Source organism: Tursiops truncatus, chromosome 6 (genome assembly GCF_011762595.2).
Source record: "Tursiops truncatus isolate mTurTru1 chromosome 6, mTurTru1.mat.Y, whole genome shotgun sequence".
In the NCBI taxonomy this organism is placed as follows: Eukaryota; Metazoa; Chordata; class Mammalia; order Artiodactyla; family Delphinidae; genus Tursiops; species Tursiops truncatus.
This window is the reverse complement of record NC_047039.1, coordinates 45,001,670-45,025,755: the sequence shown is the minus strand read 5'-3', so window position 1 is coordinate 45,025,755 and position 24,086 is coordinate 45,001,670. Positions and strand designations below refer to the sequence as shown.

General features: G+C 39.7%; 1 long non-coding RNA gene across 4 annotated transcripts in view; it reads left to right on the top strand.

Annotated features, from left to right (window-relative positions):
- The window catches only part of LOC109549918 (uncharacterized), a 62,471-nt gene extending 43,598 nt beyond the window's left edge, over positions 1 to 18,873 (top strand). For 2 of the 4 annotated variants that reach the window (XR_012332477.1, XR_002176338.3), the window contains 3 exons: positions 2,200 to 2,337; positions 2,858 to 2,979; positions 16,951 to 18,873. This is a non-coding gene — a long non-coding RNA (uncharacterized lncRNA). Of the gene's footprint in view, positions 1 to 2,096; positions 2,338 to 2,857; positions 2,980 to 16,950 lie in introns of all 4 variants that reach the window. The other 2 variants (XR_012332478.1, XR_002176337.3) reach the window with 2 other exon arrangements.
- The last annotated feature ends 5,213 nt before the right edge of the window (positions 18,874 to 24,086 follow it).

Sequence of the window (24,086 nt, the reverse complement as noted above, 5' to 3'; positions counted from 1 at the left end):
AGAGATACTTTGGTGTGAAATGTACTTTAAGAAGTGTTGTATTTCCAGAGCTCTGCTTTCACCTGTGAAGGTCAATGCATCTTCCTTTTTAATCCTCAAAAAAAATTTTTAATAGTTTGATGGAATATAACACGCTTCTCCGATCTCCTCCTTCTTCCCGTGCCTTTTTCCCCACGAGTTTCCGTTTTTGTTTTTGTTTTCTATTCCTCTTGGCACTTGGACATATTTTTCTGCCAAATGAGTCAGTTAGAGTGGAAGTGTTTAACTCACATTTTCCATCTTGGCTGGGAAAAGAGGTCTGAAGGCAAAGATGCCTGAGTATTCTTCATTAGGGTCCTCACACAACCCTCCTGACCCTCTCCTGAGAACACCACTTTGTATTCAAGTTAGAAAGCACCAAATGATCTGCCACTGTGCAAAAAAAATCACAAGATCAATACTCAGTTTATAAAGTTTTTCTCTGAAGAAAGATAAAAATGTTACTGAGTTACTTGTGTGTATGCATTTTTCTTAATACCTAGTCTCCCTCCACAAAGGATTTAAGGAGGTTTTACAAACACAAATAATACTGTAGGATAAAGAGTGGAAAGGAAAAATATGTAGATTTTTCAAAAAGGGAAAAGGTAAATAGGGGTAGAATTATAATTTGAAAATGAATTGTTTGTATTCTAGCATAGAGTAGCTACTACCTGTTGAGTGTTTACTGTATATGGAACACTTAACACTATCTAATCAAAATATCTAGTCTAATCTAGTGGAATAACCACTGTTTTGAATCTGTCTAGATTTTGTAGATGTAGAAATTGAGGCTTGGACAGGTTAATTTATTCAACTTCACACTGTTAATTAGTGTCAGAAATGGACTTTGAACCCTCCGATCACCACTACAACGTCTATATCTTGCTTTTGGCACAGGTTTTTATGGTAATTCACAGTACTATCTCAGCAAACATACAAATAACTTAGCTTCATTAAATTAGTCAATCTTTTTCCAAACATCAATGCTTAAGAAGTAGAATAGGTTGGAGGAGCAGTAATTGTTGGGTACTGGCAGTAGTTGTGGTTTTGATGGAGGAAGTAGTAAAATACACAGGCTGTCCCTGCTCTTTCCTACAATGCAGGTCAAAAACAGATCATTTAAAGTCTAATGTTATCCTTGGAGGCTGTATTCTTCACCGAGATCTTGTTAAATAAACCATATAGACCGAGCAATATGCTGTAAAGGTGAAGATATGACACTATAAAATTCTACTCTGACGTAAATTGCTCAAAATTGTGGGTAAAGCTCTTTAAAATCCTCATCAATCACCATGCACATTCATTAAACAATATTATACGTATATAATAATACAATACCATACTGCAATATCACAAACCGGACCTAAAATGAATTTATCGGCTATATTAAATACTAAATACTTAATAGGTTGCAATTTTGTTTGCACTAGACATAGAACATAGGAAAAAAATTGGGACAACCTGAATAGCTCAGGTCTCTTGAGAAAGCTTTTTGAACAGCTTCTTTTCCTCCAGATAAACTTCACTGTAGCAAATGGAAGCCATCAGAATAATTCCCTAGACCTCAAAGCTAACTCAAAGTACTGTAATTTGTCTCCTCGACAGCTTATTGAGCTAGATCAGAGCAATAATTCAAGAAAAATGTGTTGACTCTCTATGTCTTAGGCACTGTGCTAGGAACATTATGCATATCATTTAAAAAAAATTTAATAGCAACTACATGAGATGTTATTATCCCCATTTTAGAGATCGAGAAACCACAGAAAGATCAGAGAAGTAAAATAATTTGCCCCAGGGCCACATCCATGATGGAGCCTGAATTTAAACCTAGATATGATGCCAAATCCCATGGACTTAACCACTGGACTGTCTGCCTACCCTCTCAAGGAACTGCTAAGGTTGTCATAAAGACTTGACTGTATAGACAGTTGCTTCAAGAGAGGGAAAAGGCAAGAGGATTTGGAGCACAGATTTATTTGCTAAATTTGCTAAAATTGGAAGACGGAACTATTGTATTCTAGTTATTGAGTAGAGGTATACCATATTCAATATATTTCTCTACTCTACACACTGTCCAGGTGATAAAGGGGCCTAGGAAGAGCGACCAGGAAATATCATCTGTGTTTAGGTCATAGGCAAATCACAGGATGAATATTTGCCTCCTCTTTCTCCTACATCCAGTCTCTCTTTTGATGAGAAGAAGAATAACCTCATTCTGAATCAATGAAAAGACTTCCGTCTTCTTGCCACTGGATATGTGTTATCTGCACTTACAGAATTGAAAGTGTGCATCAAAGGAGCATTCTCTTGGGATGAAAGGTAATGAGATAAAATGAAAGAGAATGGGTAGTTTTAAAATCATGGAGACCTAGGACCAAATCCTGGGGTTGATGCTTTTTAGTAGCATAGCCTACTTTACTTCTTTAAGCACCGATTTCTCTTTCTGAAAAATGAGGGTGATCCAAATTACCTCCAGAGTTATAATACAGATATAATGCATGTAATACAGATAAACTCATGACACTAAGAGGCATAAAACAAATGAAGTCTTTTCACCTCTTGTATTTGCCCAAGAGCTCTTCCTTTCCCTTTCCTTCTCCTCTCCTCTCCTCTCCTCTCTTCTCCTCTCCCTTCCCTCTCTCCTCCCCTCCCCTTCCCTCCCTCTTTTTCTATCCCCTCTTCTCCCTTTTGTTTTCTTTATCTTATTTTTTTTCTGTACCAGCAGTTTTTCACAAGCCCTAGAGTTTTGTATATGTATATTGTTGCTGCAACTATGTATAAATGCAACTGATTCTTTGCATTCATTTATATGCTGGTATAAGTGTTTCATCCTCACAAGTTTTATAGGGGAAGTCTGGATGCTGGTGGAGCAGTGAGAAAGAAGAACTTATTTTACCTCTGACTTGAGCACTGAAAAGATACACCTTCACCACTGTTGCAACTCCATACTTCTAAGAACTGGTGAGTTGAAGAACATTGTGTCTCCATTAAAGAAGATATATTGTAAAACATAGCTAATGATTAGACAGCAACAACAACAAAAATAGAAAAAGGATCTACTATGTAACTGCTTCCTAAGTATTCTCCCTTTAGGGAGATTTTGAGATACAGCTTTTCTGTGGTTAGACACTGTGAGAAAATATTGTTGGAAACTCCAAGGGTGATGTAAGTCATTGGGTATATTTTAGAGCTGGATTTCATCATCAGCTAGCTTGTCACTGCCATCTTATAAATGTGTTTTTGTACTAACTCCGTTGCCCCAGGTAGTCACGTGCCTCTGTAAGAAATCTCTCAGCTGTGGCCTTCTCTTGGAGGGAGGGAGCTGGCCAAAGGGTGCATATCAACCAAAGCTCTTCATTATATTGGCCTAATTGATCCTACATTTCTTAGCAAATCTCTCTTTCTCCTTCTCTTTTGCATAACTCCAGTGGAATCATTTCCACTGAATTACATGGAAGAGTCTGTTCATGGGGCTAGCCTGGCAGTTAGGTTCTCTGTTGGATTTTTAGCTTTCACAATTTCGTAATTTGCATATATTCTTTTCTTGGAGGCATATTTCATTCTTGGGTCCTTTAAAGAGTTAAATGTCTTTAATTGCCTCTTTTAAGGTTTTACTGTGTTTTTTTTTTTCTGGATAATTTTTGGGGATATATCTAGTAACCAATCCCTGTCAGGGAAGCAGTAGGACAAATAAATGAATTTTGAACCACCTTGGTTGATGGAATAAGATATTTGAGAGAACATTGGAGAAGTGAGGGGGTTGGAGGGGGATATATTAAAATGTTCTATTACTCTTGCCCTAACTCTACCCCTTTGTCATTTTGGTGGCCACTTTTTTTTCTGGCTGCGTTGGGTCTTTGTTGCTGGGCACGGCTTTCTCTAGTTGCAGAGAGCGGGGGTTACTATTCCCCTTGCAGTGCACGGGCTTCTCATTGCGGTGGCTTCTCTTGTTGTGAAGCACGGGCTCTAGGTGCGCCAGCTTCAGTAGTTGCAGCACGTGGGCTCAGTAGTTGTGGCTCACGGGCTCTAGAGAGCAGGTTCAGTAGTTGTGGCACATGGGCTTAGTTGCTCTGTGGCATGTGGGATCTTCCCGGACCAGGGATCGAACCTGTGTCCCCTGCATTGGCAGGTGGATTTTTAACCACTGTGCCACCAGAGAAGTCCTTGGTGGCCATTTGACCTGAAGAAATATTAATTACAAATCTAGTCTTATTTGAAAATGAAAATCATAACAGTGTTTACCTCATAGGGATATTGCAAGATTCAAATGAAATAATTTGTATAAGAGGTGTGGCACTATGTTTTCCATTCTATAAGGGCTCAGTAAATATCAGCTATCCAACTATTACTACCCTCAATTCTGAATTCCTATTGTTCAAATCTTCCCCAGTTGGAATTTTAAAATAAAATCTAATAACTAGGCTAATATGCTATGTGGTTCTTCTAGGGTTCAAGCATTACTGTGAAGGATATTAGAAACCTTTCCTGAGTCAGTACTGCTTTTGAGGATAAAATTGGGATACCTATTTGGAATGTATTTAACTCCAAAGAAATGGTCTGAGGTAACTGGTGGGAGATAGGACACAAAAACCTTTTAGACATCCTAATTGAATTAATCCTAATTGAATAAAATTCCTGAACAGCTCATTGCCACATCTGAAGAACAATTTGGGTCTAAATGAGACTGACCAGAGAATATAGGAAAAGTTCCTTCCTGCTCTTTTAAAATATATTTGTTTATATATTGAAATATAGATGATGCACAATATGTTAGTTTCAGGTGTACAACATAGTGATGTAACATTTACATACATTATGAAGTAATCAGCATAATGTCTAGTAACCAACTGTCCCCATACGAAGTTATCATAGTATTACTGACAATATTCCCTATGCTGTATATTACATCCCTGCTTATGTATGTCAAAATTTGTACTTCTTAAGCCTCTTTGCCTATGCCTATTTTGCCCAACCCCTACCCCCTCCCTGGCAACCATCAGTTTGTTCTCTGTATCTATGAGTCTGTTTTCATTTTGCTTGTTTGTTTTATCGTTTTTGGTTCTGTTTTTGAATTTTATTTATTTTTTATACAGCACGTACTTCTTAGTTAACTATTTTATACATATTAGTGTATATATGTCAATCCAGTCTCCCAATTCATCCTACCACTACCACCCCCCCACCACTTTCCCCCCTTGGTGTCTATATGTTTGTTCTCTACATCTGTGTCTCTATTTCTGCCCTGCAAACTGGTCCATCTGTACCATTTTTCTAGGTTCCACATATATGCGTTAATATACGATATTTGTTTTTCTCTTTCTGACTTACTTCACTCTGTATCACAGTCTCTAGATCCCACCACATCTCTACAAATGACCCAATTTCATTCCTTTTTACGGCTGAGTAATATTCCATTGTATATATGTACAACATCTTCTTTATCCATTCGTCTGTTGATGGGCATTTAGGTTGCTTCCATGACCTGGCTATTGTAAATAGTGTTGCATTGAACATTGTGGTACATGACTCTTCTTGAATTGTGGTTTTCTCAGGGTATGTGCCCAGTAGTGGGATTTCTGGGTCATATGGTAATTTTATTTTTAGTTTTTTAAGGAACCTCCATACTGTTCTCCATAGTGGCTGTATCAATTTACACTCCCACCAACAGTGCAAGAGGGTTCCCTTTTCACCACACCCTCTCCAGCATTTGTTGTTTGTAGATTTTCTGATGATGCCCATTCTAACTGGTGTGAGGTGATACCTCATTGTAGTTTTGATTTGCATTTCTCTAATAATTAGTGATGTTGAGAAGCTTTTCATGTACTTCTTGGCCATCTGTATGTCGTCTTTGGAGAAATGTCTATTTAGGTCTTCTGCCCATTTTTTGATTGGGTTTGTTTTTTTAATATTGAGCTGTTTATATATTTTGGAGATTAATCCTTTGTCCGTTGATTCGTTTGCAAATATTTTCTCCCATTCTGAGGGCTGTCTTTTCATCTTGTTTGTAGTTTCCTTTGCTTTGCAAAACTTTTTAAGTTTCATTAGGTCCATTTTGTTTATTTTTGTTTTTATTTCCATTACTCTAGGAGGTGGATCAAAAAAGATCTTGCTGTGATTTATGTCAAAGAGTATTCTTCCCATGTTTTCCTCTAAGAGTTTTATAGTGTCCGGTCTTACATTTAGGTCTCGAATCCATTTTGAGTTTATTTTTGTGTATGGTGCTAGGGAGTGTTCTAATTTCATTCTTTTACATATAGCTGTCCACTTTCCCCAGCACCACTTATTGAAGAGACTGTCTTTTCTCCATTGTATATCCTTGCCTCATTTGTCATAGATAAGTTGACCATAGGTGCATGGGTTTATCTTTGGGCTTTCTATCCTGTTCCATTGATCTATATTTATGTTTTTGTGCCAGTACCATATTGTCTTGATTACTGTAGCTTTGTAGTATAGTCTGAAGTCAGGGAGTCTGATTCCTCCAGCTCCCTTTTTCCCCTTCAAGAATGCTTTGGCTATTCGGGGTCTTCTGTGTCTCCATACAAATTTTAAGATTTTTTGTTCTAGTTCTGTAAAAAATGCCACTGGTAATTTGATAGGGATTGCATTGAATCTGTAGATTGCTTTGGGTAGTACAGTCATTTTCACAATACTGATTCTTCCAATCCAAGAACATGGTATATCTCTCCATCTGTTTGTGTCATCTTTAATTTCTTTCATCAGTGTCTTATAGTTTTCTGAGTACAGGTCTTTTATCTCCTTAGGTAGGTTTATTCCTAGGTATTTTATTCTCTTTGTTTCAATGGTAAATGGGAGTGTTTCCTTAATTTCTCTTTCAGATTTTTCAGCATTAGTGTATAGGAATGCAAGAAATTTCTGAGCATTAATTTTGTATCCTGCTACTTTACCAAATTCATTGATTAGCTGTAGTAGTTTTCTGGTGGCACCTTTAGGATTCTCTATGTATAGTATCATGTCATCTGCAAACAGTGACAGCTTTACTTCTTGTTTTCCAATTTGTATTCCTTTTATTTCTTTTTCTTCTCTGAATGCCGTGGCTAGGACTTCCAAACAATGTTGAATAATAGTGGTGAGAGTGGACATCCTTGTCTTGCTCCTGATCTTAGAGGAAATGCTTTCAGTTTTTTACCACTGAGAATGATGTTTGCTGTGCGTTTGTTGTATATGGCCTTTATTATGTTGAGGTAGGTTCCTTCTATGCCCACTTTCTGGAGAGTTTTTTTTTTATCATAAATGGGTGTTGAATTTTGTCAAAAGCTTTTTCTGCATCTATTGAGATGATCATATGGTTTTTATTCTTCAATTTGTTAATATGGTGTATCACATTGACTGATTTGCATATATTGAAGAATCCTGCATCCCTGGGATAAATCCCACTTGATCATGGTGTTTGATCCTTTTAATGTGTTGTTGGATTCTGTTTGCTAGTACTTTGTTGAGGATTTTTGCATCTATATTCATCAGTGATATTTGATATTGATACTACAAAAATACATTTTTTTTGTAGTATCTTTGTCTAGTTTTGTTATCAGGGTGATGGTGGCCTCATAGAATGAGTTTGGGAGTGTTCCTTCCTCTGCTATTTTTTGGAAGAGTTTGAGAAGGATGGGTGTTAGCTCTTCTCTAAATGTTTTATAGAATTCACCTGTGAAGCCATCTGGTCCTGGACTTTTGTTTGCTGCAAGATTTTTTTTTTTTTTTTTGTGGTACATGGGCCTCTCACTGTTGTGGCCTCTCCCGTAGCAAAGCACAGGCTCCAGACGTGCAGGCTCAGCAGCCATGGCTGATGGGCCCAGTCGCTCCACGGCATGTGGGATCTTCCTGGACCAGGGCACAAACCTGCGACCCCTGCATCAGCAGGCGGACTCTCAACCACTGTGCCACCAGGGAAGCCCTGCTGGAGGATTTTTAATCACAGTTTCAATATCATTACTTGTGACTGGTCTCTTCATATTTTCTATTTCTTCCTGGTTCAGTCTCGGAAGGTTGTGCTTTTCTAAGAATTTGTCCATTTCTTCCAGGTTGTCCATTTTATTGGCATAGAGTTGCTTGTAGTAGTTTCTTACAATGCTTTGTATTTCTGCGGTGTCCATTGTTAACTTCTCCTTTTTCATTTCTAATTTTATTGATTTGAGTCCTCTCCCTCTTTTTCTTGATGAGTCTGGCTAAAGGTTCATCCATGTTGTTTATCTTCTCAAAGAATCAGCTTTTAGTTTTATTGATCTTTGCTATTGTTTTCTTTGTTTCTATTTCATTTATTTCTGCTCTTTATGGTTTCTTTCCTTCTACTAACTTTGGGTTTTTTTGTTCTTCTTTCTGTAGTTCCTTTAGGTGTAAGGTTAGATTGTTTATTTGAGATTTTTCTTGTTTCTTGAGTTAGGTTTGTATTGCTATAAACTTCCCTCTAAAGCTGCTTTTGCTGCATCCCATAGGTTTTGGATCATCATGTTTTTGTTGTAATTTGTCTCTAGGTATTTTCTGATTTCTTCTTTGATTTCTTCAGTGATCTCTTTGTTATTTAGAAACGTGTTGTTTAGCCTCCATAGGTTTGTGTTTTTTATGTTTTTATCCCTGTAATTGATTTCTAATCTCACAGCGTTGTCGGAAAAGTTGCTTGATATCATTTCAATTTTCTTAAATTTACTGAGGCTTGATTTGTGACCCAAGATGTGATCTATCCTGGAGAATGTTCTGTGTGCACTTGAGAAGAAAGTGTAATCTGCTGGTTTTGGATGGAATGTCCTATAAATATCAATTAAATCTATCTGTTCTATTGTGTCATTTAAAGCTTGTGTTTCCTTATTAATTTTCTGTCTGCATGACCTGTCCATTGGTGTAAGTGAGGTGTTAAAGTCCCCCACTATTATTGTGTTACTGTCGATTGAGGTGGTCCTATGTTGGGTGCGTATATATTTATAATTGTTGTATCTTCTTCTTGGATTGATCACTTGCTCATTATGTAGTGTCCTTCCTTGTCTCTTGTAACATTCTTTATTTTAAAGTCTATTTTATCTGATATGAGTATGGCCAGTCAAGCTTTCTTTTGATTTCCATTTGCATGGAATCTCTTTTTCCATCCCCTCACTTTCAGTCTGTATGTGTCCTTAGGTCTGAAGTGGGTCTCTTGGAGACAGCATATAGATTGGTCTAGTTTTTGTATCCATTCAGCGAGCCTGTGTCTTTTGGTTGGAGCATTTAATCCATTCATGTTTAAGGTAATTATTGATATGCCTGTTCCTATTACCACTTTCTTAATCGTTATGGGTTTGTTTTTGTAGGTCCTTTTCTTCTCTTGTGTTTCCCACTTAGAGAAGTTCCTTTAGCATTTGTTGTAGAGCTGGTTTGGTGGTGCTGAATTCTCTTAGCTTTTGCTTGTCTGTAAAGCTTTTGATTTCTCTGTCGAATCTGAATGAGATTCTTGCTGGGTAGAGTAATCTTGGTTGTAGGTTCTTCCCTTTCATTACTTTAAATATATTGTGCCACTCCCTTCTGGCTTGTAGAGTTTCCGCTGGGAAATCAGCTGTTAACCTTATGGGAGTTCCCTTGTATGTTATTTGTCATTTTTCCCTTGTTGCTTTCAATAATTTTTCTTTGTCTTTAATTTTTGTCAGTTTGATTACTATGTGCCTTGGCGTGCTTCTCCTTGGGTTTATCCTGCCTGGGACTCTCTGCGCTTCCTGGACATGGGTGGCTATTTCCTTTCCCATGTTAAGGAAGTTTCTGACCATAATCTATTCAAATATTTTCTCAGGTCCTTTCTCTCTCTCTTCTCTTTCTGGGACCCCTATAATGTGAATGCTGTTGTGTTTAATATTGTCCCAGAGGTCTCTTAGGCTGTCTTCATTTCTTTTCATTCTTTTTTCTTTATTCTGTTCCACAGCAGTGAATTCCACCATTCTGTCTTCCAGGTCACTTATCCATTCTTCTGCATCAGCTATTCTGCTATTGATTCCTTCCAGTGTATTTTTCATTTCAGTTATTGCATTGTTCATCTCTGTTTGTTTGTTCTTTAATTCTTCTATGTGTTTGTTCTTTAATTCTTCTAGGTTTTTGTTAAACACTTCTTGCATCTTCTCAATCTTTGCCTCCATTCTTTTTCCAAGGTCCTGGATCATCTTCACTATCATTATTCTGAATTCTTTTTCTGGAAGGTTGCCTATCTCCACTTCATTTAGTTGTTTTCCTGGGGTTTTATCTTGTCCCTTCATCTGGTACATAGTCCTCTGCCTTTTCATTTTGTCTATCTTTCTGTGAATGTAGTTTTCCTTCCATAGCCTGCAGTATTGTAGTTCTCCTTGTTTCTGCTGTCTGCCCTCTGGTGGATGAGGCTATCTAAGAAGCTTGTGCAAGCTTCCTGATGGGAGGGACTGGTGGTGGGTAGAGCTGGATGTTGCTCTCGTGGGCAGAGCTCAGTAAAACTTTAATCCGCTTGTCTGCTGATGGGTGGGGCTAGGTTCCCTCCATGTTGGTTGTTTGGCCTGAGGTGACCCAGCACTGGAGCCTACCCAGCTCTTTGGTGGGGCTAATGGTGGACTCTGGGAGGGCTCACACCAAGGGGTGCTTCCCAGAACTTCTGCTGCCAGTGTCCTTGTCCCCATGGTGACACACAGCCACCCCCTGCCTCTGCAGGAGGTCCTCCAACACTAGCAGGTAGGCCTGGTTCAGTCTCCTATGGGGTCACTGCCCCTTCCACTGGGCCCTGATGCACACACTAATTTGTGTGTGCCCTCCAAGAGTGGAGTCTCTGTTTCCCCCAGTCCTGTCAAAGTCCTGTAATCAAATCCCGTTAGCCTTCAAAGTGTGATTCTCTAGGAATTCCTCCTCCCTTTGCTGGACCCCCAGGTTGGGAAGCCTGACATGGGGCTCAGAACCTTCACTCCAGTGGGTGGACTTCTGTGGTATACGTGTTCTCCAGTTTTTGAGTCACCCACCCAGCAGTTCTGGGATTTGATTTGATTGTTATTGCACCCCTCCTACCGTCTCATTGTGGCTTCTCCTTTGTCTTTGGGTGTGGGGTATCTTTTTTTGGTGTGTTCCAGTGTCTTTCTGTCAATGATTGTTCAGCAGTTAGTTGTGATTCCAGTGCTCTAGCAAGAGGGAGTGAGTGCACATCCTTCTACTCCACCATCTTCAACCAATCTCTGCCTTGTTTGCTTTTTGGATTCCACATATGACTGACATCATGGGGTATTTGTCTTTCTCTGACTTATTTCTCTTACCGTAATACCTTATAGATCCATCCTTGTTGTTGCAAATAACAAGATTTCATTTTTTATGGCTGAGTAATATTTCTCTCTCTGTGTGTGTATGTATGTATGAAGGTGTATATATATGTGTGTGTGTGTGTGTGTGTGTGTGTGTGTGTGTATCACATCTTCTTTATCCATTCTTCTATTGGTGGACACTTATATTGCGTCCATAACTTGGCTATTGTAAATAATGCTACAATGAACATAGAGGTGCACATATCTTTTCGAATTAGTGTTTTTGTTTTATTTAGGTAAATATCCAGAAGTGAAATTGCTGCATCATATGGTAGTTCTATTTTTAATTTTTTGAAGAATCTCCATACTGTTTTCCATAGCAGTTACAAAAATTAACAATCCCATCAACAGTGGTCAAGTGTTCCCTTTTCTCCACACCCTCACCAACACTTGTTATCTTTTGTCTTCTTGATAACAGCCATCCTGACAGGTGTGAGGTGATATCTCATAGTAGTTTTGATTTGCATTTCCCTGATGATTAGTGATGTTGAGCATATTTTCATGTGTCTGTTGGCCATGTGTATGTCTTTTTTGGAAAAATGTTTATTTAGATTCCCTGCCCAGTTTTTAATCGGGTTGTTTTTTTTTTGCTATTGAGTTGTATGAGTTTAAAAATGTATATATTTTGGATATTAACCCCATATTGAACATATTGTTTGCAAATATCTTCTCCTATTCAGTAGGTGGCTTTTTCATTTTATTGATGCTTTCCTTTGCTGAGCAAAAGCTTTTTAGTTTGATGTAGTACTATTTGGTTATTTTTGCTTTTGTTTCTTTTGACTGAGGAGACATATCCAAAAAAATATTGCTAAGACAAATGCCAAAGAGTGTACTGCCTATGTTTTCTCCTAGGAGTTTTATGGTTTCAGTTCTTACATTTGTCTTTAATCCATTTTGAGTTTATTTTTGTGTATGCTGTGAGAAAGTAGTCCAGTTTCATTCTTTTGCATGTAACTGTCCAGTTTTTCCAACACCGCTTATTAAAGAGGCTGTTTTTTTCCCATTGTGTAGTCTTGCCTCCTTTGTTGCAGGTTAATTGATCATGTAAGTGTGGGTGTATTTCTGGGACTCTTTCCTGTTCTGTCTAAAGACAAACCTCTGTGGCATTTACCCAAGAAATGCAGCTTTTCAGAACTGAGTGTAAGTCCCACAGGTCCTTTACCCGTGAAGCTCCTTTTCCCTCTCCGTTTAGAACTCTTCCCTCATACCACTCCCTCTATGTGGGCCTCCAGTAACTGTCAGCTCTTATACAAAGGGCCACACAAGGACTGCCCTTCCAACCAGCCAGAGCACACAGGCCAACTTTTAATAGTAACTGCAAAAAGTTGGGGCAAAAGAGAAACATAATTTCCTTCACAGAGCTGTAATGGCTCTGATTAAGACCAAGGGCCTTGAAGTCAGACAGACCTGAATTTAAATATTAGTTCAAACAATAAATTTCTTTCTTTCTTTTTTTTTTTTTTTGAGTTCAGCAAGAGAAACAGTTTTATTTCCTGATTTTTAAATCCAGGGCTATGAGTTTAAATACATTTCAATTTATAATGTGTTGGAAGGTTTTACATAATGTATTTTTTTAACATCTTTATTGGAGTATAATTGCTTTCCTAAACTTAGGCATAGTGTATAATGTTATTAAATAATACATATTTCATGGGATTGTAATGAAGAGGAAGTGAAGTAATATTTGTAAAGTGCTTCACAGATTGGCCAGCATATAGTAAACATTTAATAATCAACAGCTAGTGTTATTTTTTCCTCAAAATATTTTGTCTGCCAGCAATCATGAAATTCAGTCTTGTATAGATTCCATGACTAGGACTTGGAGAAGAAAAATGTTCTGAACAATTTAGACAATTATCTTTTCCCTGTAGAATCAAGGGAGGCATTTTTGTTCTTAAATATCCAATTGTCCATGTCACTTTTCTTATCCAGGTACTTGCCAGATCTACACCTCACTTTTATGCAACTGGAAAACATTTAAAAAGTTGTATGTACACACACATACACACACCGCTTAAGTATTATATATGAATATACCTCCTATAACATTTTGCTCATCTGTTCTCTCCTATGACTGTAACCCTCTGAGATAGGTTTTATATTATCTCATTTTATGATTAAAGGAAAAGGGAAGCAACTTGGCCAGGCTAAAGGCCTTGCAGTTGATTAGGGACAGAACTGGGGTATCCTGACCCCTTTCTAGTTTTTCTTCCTTTGTACTGCTCTGATGACCATAGAAATGAAATACACTAGAACTTGGATACCAAAGAAGTTTCAGCTGACAGGTAACCAAAGGAAACAGCATGGCTGAAATCCAGTTAAAAGTTAAAATCCTGCTGGGCAATGTCTCTTTCACTGACAACAGGAATTGCTGTCATATCCCCATCTAGCCACTTTGCAAACAGCGGGAATGTTAGCGTGAGCTCACGGTGAACAGTGAATGCTTCCTAAGGGAGCAGTGATTGCTTTGGCTGGGTTCTGCTGTAGCAGCTTCCTGGTGATGAAGAGACTGTAGTCAGACAATTGGAGGCGGGAACCATTTTCTAATAATCACCTCAGGCTTTTGGCACCTAATTCTCTGGCACTGTCTAGGGAAGCTTTTTATGTTATTTCATGCTACTTGTCAAGTCAAGCTGCTTGTCTAATTTTGCTGGGAAATGTGACACTGCCGGTCAAATCGCTCACCACAGTGAGATCCAGTGCGTGCCTTGCAAAGTGCTCAGAGGGTTCTGATCGTCTCTGACAAGCATACGGCGGAGAGAAATTTTTTTAAATGGCCCCAGTTTACACAGTTTTTCCATCCGTGGTTCCATGGTGTTTTGAAATCAGGTTGTGGTCCTGAGTTAATGACACAAGGAAACACTTTGATGCTCGTATTGCCTACTTGGTTTTTTTGAACCTCACATGGACTGGCTTCATCCTGTCCCCAAGTTCATAAGCCTCTATCTTCCTCTCCGCTTCCTGTGCAGGCTTCCTCTGGTTTGTGGGCTGTGCACTTCATCTTGTTCCTTCAAGGCAAGCACTGAGCCTCTGGTCAAACAGAGTTTCTGTGGTGGCTTCTGCTATCTGCTTATCATCCAATCCCAGGCTCAGGTTTTCCTTCCTTATTTTTTTATACCTGAAATAGCTCTTTTCCAATTTGTCTATAGCTTTCTCTTTCAACTTTCTCCCCCCTCCTCACAGTAATTAAGCAGGGGTTATGCTCCTTCTCCAGATCTTGATTTTGTAATACTTTTATTCCTAAAGAGTTATGTTGATGAGACTAATCTAAATATGTTAAACTTGGTACTGATCAGGTGACTTCATAAACACTCCTTGACAGTTTTTTGTGAAAGAGCTTGCTTGAAATCTCTGCTAATGTAGCCGAATTTCCTTCTAAAGGCAGTTACATATAATGCCTCTTAAAGGGAATTATCTAAATTTGCAGTTTGGCAGGCTCTTCCTGGGACTCTGGAGGGTTAATAAGTCATGGAGATTACATCTTCATGTGGGAAATATGAAGGCTCCAGTGTGGGTAAATACTACTTAAGAAGATCTTACATTACAAGGAAGGTTGGAGATATTCTGGAGACCCATAAAATGCTCCCTTTGTACCAATTACCACAGTGAACTTTCTCCTTCTAGTTTATGTTATATTCACATTGAATCATTCCAGGGATTTTGCTTTTAGCCTGCATATGCCATGTATGTTTCTCATCTGGGTAGATAAACCAGCCTTATAGATTTAAAGGAGATTGCATGAGCTGCTGCTGGGAAGTTTTTCTTGAGTTAGTTAAGAACCTGTGAAACTTAGTCCTTGATATTTCACTAGCTGTCATTTGTAATAAAATCTACTTTAGCCTAGGGTTAAGTGATGACTCTGGTCCTCACAGCATGGTGGGGGATCCTAGGGGTCAAATAAAGGGAAACTCTCTGACTTCCCCACAGACTTATGCTGAGACCTTAATTGAGGGGCTTACTGTTTCTCCCACTAAAAAAACTACAAATTTTAATACTTTCCTCTAACCAAAAATAAAATTATAAGATTGTAATACTCTTCCAGTGCCCTTGAAATTGTCAGAGGCTGCCCGGAGGCTTCCCAAGAGCTGGACTGGCTCTGACTCAGTCACTGTTTCATCCATAGAGCCTTACATGATGCCTGGAGCATACAGAAGGCACTCAGTGAATGAAATGAGTGAATGAAAGGAAAGATAGAACCAGAGTCACATTTTAGCAGCCTAATAATATATTTTCAGGGTAATGTATTTAAAAAGGGACAGTGATAACACATTTCTAAAAGGAGATGAATGGCATATTTAACACTTTCCAAGAAGAAGGAATTCTGCTTCTATCACTTGATCTAGGTTTTCAATTATAGAAACATTGAGAATTCCCTGGGGCTGAATCTTTAATTTTTTTTTTTTTGCGGTACACAGGCCTCTCACTGTTGTGGCCTCTCCCGTTGCGGAGCACAGGCTCCGGACGCACAGGCTCAGCAGCCATGGCTCATGGGCCCAGCCGCCCCGCGGCATGTGGGATCCTCCCAGACCGGGGCACAAACCTGTGTCCCCTGCATCGGCAGGTTGACTCTCAACCACTGCGCCACCAGGGAAGCCCTGGGTGAATCTTTAAGGCAGTTGAAGACCCAGGCTGCCCTTGTGGACATCAATACTCCCATGGAGCACTTTCCATGAAGAAAAGTGTGGGCTTGCTGTCTTTGCATCAAAACTCCTAGAATTTGGCTGAATGCCTGGTTTATCCCAGGACATTAGTCAGCCCACAAATCCCACATTTGCTTATTCAGACCAGAGCAAGTGAATACTGCCATTCTCCCATCTCCTTTGTTGGCAAATGCTTTGTTAACCTGAATTGAGTTCTGCAAAACAAAACAAAGTGACTAATCTTTTGGGGGTTTCCCCCTCTCAGGTTCTTGTATGAGCAACTAAATCTATAGACCACAAAGTCCCACACTGTCGTTTTCCCTCATGCTGCCCTTTTATTCTGATGGCTCCACATTGTACTTAAGGGAACCAATACCTTCCAGAATGTGGTGGAACTGGCACCACCATTAAGAAAAAGAGGTTACTGGACTTTTTAGTGTAGCAGCAAAGTGGGGCTACGTTGATTATTTACACTTATGTAGTCTACTGCTGGGCATCTGCAAGAATCATCACCTTGCACTCTCAGAAAGTTTTCTACCTCTGAATATGTGGGTCTGAAAGTGCAGGAAGTAGAAATTTTAACAAAAAGCAACCAGTTTGGATGATCACTAATATTTGGTAGATCTGGCATATGCAACTAAAAAGAATGCATACCTTAATCACTAGGCTATTTGTCTATCTACAAATACGTGTAAAGGCCTAAATTTTTTAGCAAAAGTCTGAGCGTCTAATTTGTAAATTGCTGTTGACCACAAAAGAGTGATTAGTTTCAAAAGAGAACTGTTTTGCAACATGGTGCAAAAAAGAGGAGGGGATAAACGAAATCATAAAAATTAACATTCATGACATTAAATCCCAGTTGTTTTTATAGCATGTTGCACATGGCAGCTTGGCAAATAATTCTCCCTCATTAAGCTTGTAGAAATTCTATTTGATTTATAAAGTTTTGACTCTGACTGTATTTACCATTGATAACCTGTTTTTCTCTCTCCTCTTCCTCCAACTCTTAGCCAGAACTACTTTCCAGTGACTTCTTTCTACCACACTTCTCCTCCTCAGTGTAAGAGGATGAAAGCACATGATGATATTTGAAGCAAGAAGATTGAAGAATTGCTGGCTGCTAACCCAAGGCTTGGATTAGTACAATCTTTTTAGCTTTTTACTGTGAAGTTCAGGGATCACAAATGTTGTTTCATCCATGGAACTTTTGCAACTTGTTATTTTCATACCTGAGATCTGGGGGGAAAGTTTAGTCTAAATGGTTTCTAAAATAGCCATTAGCTCAGGAGATATGCAGTCAATGCATGTGACAGGAGCTTTGCCCACACTACCCTGTTTTTTGGTCATGTAGTTTTTTTTTTTTTTTTTTTTAATGATGTCATTTAAAAACTTTGCTTTTGGGGAATGATTCCCCCCACTATTTTTCTATAGAGGGTCAGGAAAATGTATAAATAATTTCTGGGCTTGGGTGCAGAAGATATTCATGCTGACAAACAGAAATCTAAAGTGTTAAATGAGATTGTCCTTTGAAGAAACTTTTCCAGGTTTGAGTTCTATATTTTTGGATTTGACTCAGTGAAAAATCTTTACTGAGTACCTAGTATATGCCCAGCATTCTGCTGCATTATAGGGGTTGGGGGACTATAGTCCAGTTGGGATACAGGAAGGATGGAGAGAGAATATATATAGTTACAGCACAAGGCAGAATAAGTTATAGTATACAATGGGCTATGGAATATTGTGGAGGAAGAGAGCATTTTTAATTAGTGGAGTCAGGAAACGCATTACCAAGGTGATGGCATTCTTGCTGGGTCATGAAGGATAGATAGGATTTTGGCAGGTGAGGAGCCATTCTAATGCAAGAGAACAATAATAGAAAAAGCCCGGTGGTCCATTGAGGGTAGGAGCAGGGAAATAAAGGGCGGCTGGGTTTATACTGTGATTACTGAGCTGCAGGCACACAGTTGTCCACGCCCTCCTCCTTGAACCACTTTTTAAATATAAATTTATTTATTTATTTATGTTTGGCTGTGTTGGGTCTTCGTTGCTGAGTGTGGGCTTTTCTCAAGTTGCTGTGAGCGGGGGCTACTCCTTGTTGTCGTGCGCGGGCTTCTCACTGCAGTGGCTTCTCTTGTGGCACAGCACGGGCTCTAGGTGTGCGGGCTTCAGTAGTTGTGGCTTGCGGGCTCTAGAGCGCAGGCTCAGTAGTTGTGGCACATGGGCTTAGTTGCTCCGCGGCATGTGGGTTCTTCCCAGACCAGGGCTCGAACCCGTGTCCCCTGCATTGGCAGGTGGATACTTAACCACTGCGCCACCAGGGAAGCCCTGAACCACTGTTTACTCCAGAGTCACAGCATCCTCCTGACTCTGACAGTCTTAACAGCTGTTGCTTCTCAGTCACCTTTCTTGGGTGCTCTTCCTCAGCCTGAGCTCTGCATGTTGAAAGGCTTCAGCATCAGTTTTTTAGCTTTCTTCACCTGAGTTGCTATCATTTAAATATTAAATATTTAACATCTACATGCCAGTAATCTCCAAATCAGTAACTTTCCCCATGACCCATGCCCTGACCTCTAAGCTGTATATCAAATTGTCTACCCAACATCTTCACTTTTGATGGCTAAATATCAGGTTTCTTGATTCTTTGCTTCCCCTCTCTGCTGAAATCCTGCTCAACCACCAGTCTTCTCTATCTTAGTTAATGGGCCTGCCATCCACCGAGTTGCTTAGGTGTCCCCCAAACTAGATGTTATTCTAGATATAGCCTTTTCTCTCACCTTCACCATATAATAACGAGTATTTTGAGTCCACCTCTACCCCACCCCAAATAAGTGATTATTGTTTTTTGTTACAAGTTTTATGGTAGTAAGATTTGCCTCTAAATCTACATGAATTATCTTGATAAAAATAAATATTAAATTAAAATATTACTTTCACAGAGATTGTCTCTTGATTCCTTTCCAGAAATTAGCTCATAAGTTATCCAGAAGAGCCATGTATTCTTAAGTTTGCATGTGTATTGGAATTTATTTTTCCCATCTTCTAAAAGAGTCTTCACATTTTCTTGTCTTTCAGACCCAGCTGCTATGGATTAGATACACAAATACATGTCCCTGTGTATGTGTTTCATAGTAAAAATAACAATAATGATGAGAACGATAGTATTACTAATACTATTAATAATTAGCACTTATTAAGACCCACAGGCACTGCAATAAGCATTGTACATTCACTGATGGTTTAAACCTCACAGTGACACTATGGGATGGATACTGTTACTGTCCTCATCTTAGACCTGCCCAAGGCCACACAGCTGGGAAGAGGCAGAGACTCAGGACATGGACCTATTTCTGCCAGACTCCAAAGCCCATGTTTTTAACCAAAAGTAATTTAAAATTCTGAACCACTGAATAGAGGTAGATGCAGCTTCTAGTGCAAAGAATATTTTGGCTGCCACACTCAGGAAGATATAAAGATATAGCTCTAGAAAGATGATACAGTATAAAAAACAGACCTCTTTACATCACCTTTCCATAGGCCTCATGGTGTATTCTTACATAATTTTCAAGGTAACTTCATCTTTGGGGAATGCTGAAAAATTGCCATTCGTTAATGTTTTTTCCTCTAACATTCATCTCTTCTCAGTCTCTCTAATGGACAACTTCACTGACATCAAAACTGTAAAGAGAGGGGCTTCCCTGGTGGCGCAGTGGTTGAGAGTCCGCCTGCCGATGCAGGGGACACGGGTTCGTGCCCCGGTCCAGGAGGATCCCACATGCCACGGAGCGGCTGGGCCCGTGAGCCATGGCCACGTCCGGAGCCTGTGCTCCGCAACGGGAGAGGCCACAACAGTGAGAGGCCCGCGTACCGCAAAAAAAAAAAAAAAAAAAAAAAGCAAAAGGCTATTCTCATTCAAGACATATCCTCATCAATGGTCACATTCTGTGATATATTCTCCTTCTATCCAGCATCTATCTGTACCCCTATTTCTTCACTCTGGGCACAAGTGCCACTATTGTCTTTATGTAGAAACTGCCTCAGGAGAGCCTCCTGGACACAGAAGTTCTTTGATTGATTGACTGATTTTGTTTGAGGCTTTAAATTCTTCCCTGGAAGGCTGATTACCCCCTGTGCCTTCTTTCCTTGGGTTTTGGGCCATTCTGCAGTTGGAATAGTCTAATTTGTGCTTCTTGAAGATATCTTTGGCTCTGAGAGCCCCCTGTAAAAGTACTGTCGAATTTTTAGCATGGACTTTGGAAGCAGACGAGTTGGCTCTGCCACCTACTAGTTGTGTGGTATCGTGAAATGTCTTAACCTCTTTCAGCTTTAGTTTCCTTATTTGAACAGGGCTGTTATTCATTATTTGAACAGGGAAGTGACTGGATTTGAGAGAAAGCCAGGAGATAATATTAGTAGAAATTGTTGATGAATTGGGTGAGGCAGAGGGGGGAGGCAAGGGTGACTACCAGTTTTCTATCTTGACTAATGGGTGGTTGATGCCTTTTACTGAGGAGGAGGTAAGAGAAGCGATGTGTGTGTCTGTGTGTGTGTGAAACAGAGGAAGAGAGAGACAGAGAGAGAGAATAATTTAGGACATGAGGATTTGAGATACTTTCTAGATATATAAGTGGAAATGTTGAGTTAAAACTTTAATGGTATATAGGCAAGTGATCTGGACTGCTAATAGAGATTTCAAAGTCCTTTGCATAAAAAGATAATTGAAGCTATAGGAGTAGATGAGATACACCTCTGAAAATGAGCAGAGAAGAGAGCTTAGTGTGAGCCTGAGAACTTCTCTGTTTAATGGTCTCTAGAGAGAGTAGAGGATTCTTCCAAAAAATTAGCTTTTATGACACCACACTCCCTCCTTTTCCTCTTACCTCTCTGGACATCAATTTTTTTTTCAGTGAAGAAAAAGATTATGTTGCCTACTTAGAGTGAGGGGGCCTCAACAGAGATGTATAGGTTTAAAATAATTACTGAGGAGAGTAGGAAGGAATGTTGATTAAGTGAAAAGACTGAGATATACTGAAGTCTTAAGATTGGAGACCATATGTTTGTTGGGACATAAATCTGAATGGTTTAACATTTTGCTTAGGAATGCTCAGCCTTTTAGGTACCAAGATGGCATTGATCCTGTGTTGGGAGTTTTCTAGGTGAGGGCAATACAGGAAGAGACATATTTGGATTTGAGGGTGCTGGTGGTGAGTAGGTCAGATAGCCAACTACTTGTAGTCTGCTTGGGGGAAGGTGGATGGACTCTGAGGAAATGAAGACCCAGGAGCTGGAGGACTAAATGAATTTGAAGAGCAGGTGTGTTCAAGCGAGCGTCCTGAGAGCACCGGAGGAAAGACAGCTGGGTCAGAGAATGCAGTGTTTGTAGTTAAAATTTTTGGTGTGGAACCATTCTGGGTGATGACAAGTTTCAGGATGTACCCTGGCAGTGTGGGGAAGTCTAAGTGGAGTGAAGGTGAGAATAGTTATTGTGTATTTGAGGTCAAGGAACAGTAGATTGAAGGTATTGGGTGGATTGCTCCCAAAGACACTGAAGTTTTCTGGAATATAATGGCAGAAGTTGAGTTTGAGGGGAGAAGAGAGGAGTGTTATGTCTTAAAGAATGTGACCAGGAGGTCAGTAGATGATAGAAATATAGAAGTGTACAAAGTGGTATTGTCAGATGTCAAAGGTACCAGGATGGAACTGTGGTGGTTCTAAAGTGGCATTAAGGAGTAATAAATTTTCACCCCTCTCCTTAGTTCTATGGTAGGTGAAATATACAGCATAATGTGGGGAGATGCTGTGTTTATTGGTTCTTTCTCTTTTACATAAAGGAAGAAGATTGCAGAGGTTCTAGTGGTTTGAGGAGAGAAGCCAAAGAGAAGAAGTACGGAGCATTAAGGGGTTAAGAACAGGGGAGGTAAACTGACTTTCTTTTGGCATATGAGGATTATAAGAATGGAAGACTTAATTGGAATTAATTGACCACAGACATTCCAAAGGTGGGATTAGTCATAACAAAGATGTCTGAGGGTCTGAGACAGGATCTGGCCCAGTCATGTGTGGGTGAGCTCACTGTGTGGGAACTGGGACCATAAAGGGTCTGAACATGGGCCCTCTCCTCTATGCAGGATGGAGGATCAGACCTCTTTTCCCTGGGGTGGTCTCAAGATGTGTTGAGTGGCCACATGCAGGATAGGTGTCATTTAACATCTGATTTCTAGCCTCACGATAAACCTGGAAGGTGGGCACAGCAATAATGATAATAAAATAATGATAATAAAATATTTGCCTTTCTTCTATCCTTGGAGTTGTGAAGATTCAATGCAATCATTTGTGGGAAAGCACTTTAACAACTGTAATCACTATGTGTATGCTGAGTTTTATTGTTACCCACACCTTTGATGTATTTCTGTCTGTGCTTTTCCATGTATCTGTGACATATTCCCTAAGACAATAAGGGCTTCCCTCTGACAAAGCCAAGATTCTTTATTTATAGTGTTAGGTTGGCACTGGGCTGTTTCTCTTTAGTGTTTATGTAGTCTGGATGTGGACTGGCATCTTTCCCTGGACTCTGAGTATCTTCCTCTGCAGCTTCTCATGGCTAGAAGTTCTATCTGTGTCCTTCTATTACAAAGCCCAGACTCGTAGGCCACCCACCAAGTTCCTCACTACAGTCTGAAGGATGCCTCCAGATCCTGGCTCATTTGCAGAACAGAATTGACTGACACACCCTAAGCAGGGATGCCAATCTAGTCTAGTTTTCCAGATACTTCTTGATGATTTGATAGAAAGGCATCCAACAGAAAGGGGTACTAGACTCTGAGAACTACAGCTTTACAATGTCCAAAGTCTTCTAGACTTTCTTGGAGAGAGGCAGATATGATCCTAACCAAGAAAAAGGCATTCCTTTATTAATACCCTGACTCCCTTTGAAATTTAACCAAGACTGTACTTGACTTTTTAGACGTCAGATTTTCTTGGAAGCAGAAAGAAGCTCCTGTGATGGAATAGACTTTATTTTTTTGTGTGTCGGGGGGTGTTAATTCCCAAGTAATTTGTTTGCTTCATTCTATCATCACTTTTCTACTGAGTTATTTTTTTCTTTTTCATTACTTGGGATACAGAGACTGCTCTGCAGATGGGCTAATGAGCTGCACCTACCTTAATTGTTCAGCGCAGTATAACACACTTGGTCAACTATTAAGAGGGGCACAAATTACTTTTAGTAAAATGTGAGTCAGTCTTGGGAGAAAAAACTAAGCTATACGTTTCCTTTACTCACTTAGTTGACAACACTCCAGAGAACTGACTAGAAGGAGAAGGTATTCTTCTATTCAGTATCTGTTCGTACCCCATCTCTTCATACTGGGCAAAAGGGCCATTTTATAGACTTCATATAGGAACTGCCTTAGGAGCACACTCTGGACACAGAAATCTCTGAACTATCACTGATTTTTTTTAAGGCTTTTTAGGCTTTCCTGGAAGGCTAATTACCCCAGTGCCTTCTTTCTTTGATAGCTCATATTGAATTCTCTCCAGCTTTCTGATTTTATCCATTTGAATCAACCGCAAGTTCTTTTTTTTTTTTTTTTGTGGTACGCGGGACTCTCACTGTTGTGGCCTCTCCCGTTGTGGAGCACAGGCTCCGGACACGCAGGCCCAGCGGCCATGGCTCACGGGCCCAGCCACTGCGCAGCATGTGGGATCTTCCCGGACCGGGGCACGAACCCGCGTCACCTGCATCGGCAGGCGGACTCTCAACCACTGCGCCACCAGGGAAGCCCAACCCCAAGTTCTTTTACGTCTCTAGAATTTGTACCATCTGGGGGATGAAGGGTTGACATCTACCAAGTAAACATTAATTTGTTTAAATTCTTGTTCAACTTACATTTTCTGCTTTGGTACTTCTACTTTCCTGGCTTCTTGAGAATTTCCAAAAACCTACGCTTATCTTTTGTCATGTCACTTTGAGCTCCATGGGGTGTCCCCATCAAAGCATAGGGAGGAGAGGTTTTTTGTTTGTTTGTTTGTTTTTTTACAGTCCCCCTCTGCAGAGCCAGCTTCTGGAAGAAAAACTCCAATTACTAAGATAAACACATTTTTTGATCTTTCTTTCTTTTTTTTTTTTTTTGGTAGGCCAGTGGAAATT